Source organism: Mandrillus leucophaeus, unplaced genomic scaffold (genome assembly GCF_000951045.1).
Source record: "Mandrillus leucophaeus isolate KB7577 unplaced genomic scaffold, Mleu.le_1.0 Scaffold1100, whole genome shotgun sequence".
Taxonomy (NCBI): domain Eukaryota; kingdom Metazoa; phylum Chordata; class Mammalia; order Primates; family Cercopithecidae; genus Mandrillus; species Mandrillus leucophaeus.
Genome location: NW_012099211.1, coordinates 94,682 through 96,712, shown reverse-complemented (window position 1 = coordinate 96,712; position 2,031 = coordinate 94,682). Strand labels below are relative to the sequence as shown.

Here is a 2,031-nt window from a genome sequence, read left to right as displayed (position 1 = left end):
GGAGACAACAGCAAAACTCCATCTCAAAAAAACAAAAACAAAAACAGACCCTATTTCAAAACAAAAACAAAACAAAACACAAACGTGGAAAGGAAATAAAAATAATTACCGTGTTAAACACAGCTTCGTAGAAAATAAAAGACCACTCAAATACAATAAGCTGTCTTTTTAGACGGGTATAATTGTTATTCTTATTTCACAGCTTAAGAAACAGGCTCAGAGAATGTTATTTGATCGGACCGTGTTGCATCTCTGGACAGTGCAGCTGAGATTAGACTTCGTGTGTAACTCCACTAGCCTACCAGGGTGCCTCTCATAAAGGTAAGAAATCTAAATTTGGCCTAAAATACAAAGTTGCCACGGCAGCACTGGGTCAGTTCTACATACACTACTTCTATGTTCATCAAGTGAAACCTTACAGGAAAGTGAAAATGTTTCTAGAAGGCGATTGGACACCAGCACATTTGCTTGTTGCCTTTGGGCTCTTCTTCTCAGGCCAACAGTGACCTGAAATTATTGACTGACTTTTCCAATCAAGCGGACAAAATGGTACCAAGGTCGCCAACATCAGAGAAATTCACTTGAGGACCTATGTATGTGCTTTGAAAGACAAAACTGCTTTTGTAAAGGATACTGTATTTCAGAAAAACAGAATCATATTAACAACTAATAACACTGTAAAATGCTGATGTGTTGAATGCTACTTTAGAAAAACACGTTCAAATCTAGGGGAAAAAAATCGAAAACTACATATCTAGCTAGCTAGTTACCTATCTAGAGACATGCTTTCATTCTATTGCTCAGGATGCAGAGCAGTGGGATGATCAGAGCTCCTGGCCTCAAGTGGTCCCCCTGCCTCAGCCTCCTAAGTAGCCTGGGCCACAGGTGGACACAGTTACACCTGGGTTTTTTGTTTTGTAGAGACAGGGTTTCACTACACTGCCCAGGCTGGTGTCATACTTTGGAGTCTCGCTGTGTTGCCTAGGCTGGGGTGCAGTGGTGCAATCTCGGCTCACTGTAACCTCCGCCTTCTGGGTTCAAGGAGTAGCGGGGACTACAGGCATGCGCCACCACACCCGGCTAATTTTTGTACTTTTTGTAGAGACTGAGTTTCACCATGGCCAGGCTGGTCTCGAACTCTTGACCTCAGGTGATCCACCCACCTCGGCCTCCCAAAGTGCTGGGATTACAGGCTTGAGCCACCCAGCTTGGCCTAGCACTTTCTTGTTATTAAACAGCCTAACCCAGGCGGGGCACAGTCCCTCACGCCTGTAATCCTGACAGCTCTGAAGGCTAAGGTGAGAAGACCGCTTGAACCCAGGAGCTCGAAACTGGCCTGGGCAACACAGCGAGACCCCCATCTCTACAAAAATTACAAAACTTAGGCCACGTGAGCACCGCACCCCGCCAATTTTTGTATCTTTTGTAGAGACGGGGTTTCGTCATGGTGCCCAGGCTGGTCTAGAACTCCTGAGCCCAAGCCATCCATCCTCCCGCCTCGGCCTCCCGAAGTACTGGGATGGCAGTTTTATCTGGCAGTCCCTCCCTGTTGCACTTAGGTTTTTTTTACTTTTTTAGACAGGGTTTACCTCAGTCTCGCAGGCTGGAATGCTGTGGTGGGACCATAGCTCATTGGAGCCCCGAACCTTGGGGTTCAAGTAGCTGGGGAGCTGAGGTAGGACTACTGAGACAGGGTCGCGCCATGTTGCTAGACTGCTCGTGGCCTGAAGGGATCCTCCCGCCTTGGTCGCGCCTGGACATAGTTTTGTATTTCTGACCGATATAAACACTGCGCTGGGTTGAGTTTGTCAACTACCCTTCTCCAGCAACACACAGGACCTGGAGAGGAGGTCGCGGTTACCATGCTCCACTCTCAGGAGAAAACTGCTCAGCTAGTGACACTACCAACTCCGTGACGCAGCCGAACGCCCGCGCCTGTGACGTCGCCTCAAGGCCCACCCTTGTGACGTCGCCTCAAGGCCCACCCTTGTGACGTCGCCTCAAGGCCCACCCTTGTGACGTCGCCTCAAG

General features: G+C 48.4%; 1 long non-coding RNA gene across 1 annotated transcript in view; it reads right to left on the bottom strand.

The window, feature by feature from the left end:
- Window positions 1–1,971, bottom strand: part of LOC105548184 — a 33,339-nt gene extending 31,368 nt beyond the window's left edge. The window contains exon 1 of the long non-coding RNA XR_001007353.1: window positions 1,590–1,971. This is a non-coding gene — a long non-coding RNA (uncharacterized LOC105548184). The remainder of the gene's footprint in view (window positions 1–1,589) is intronic.
- Between the last annotated feature and the right edge of the window lie 60 nt (window positions 1,972–2,031).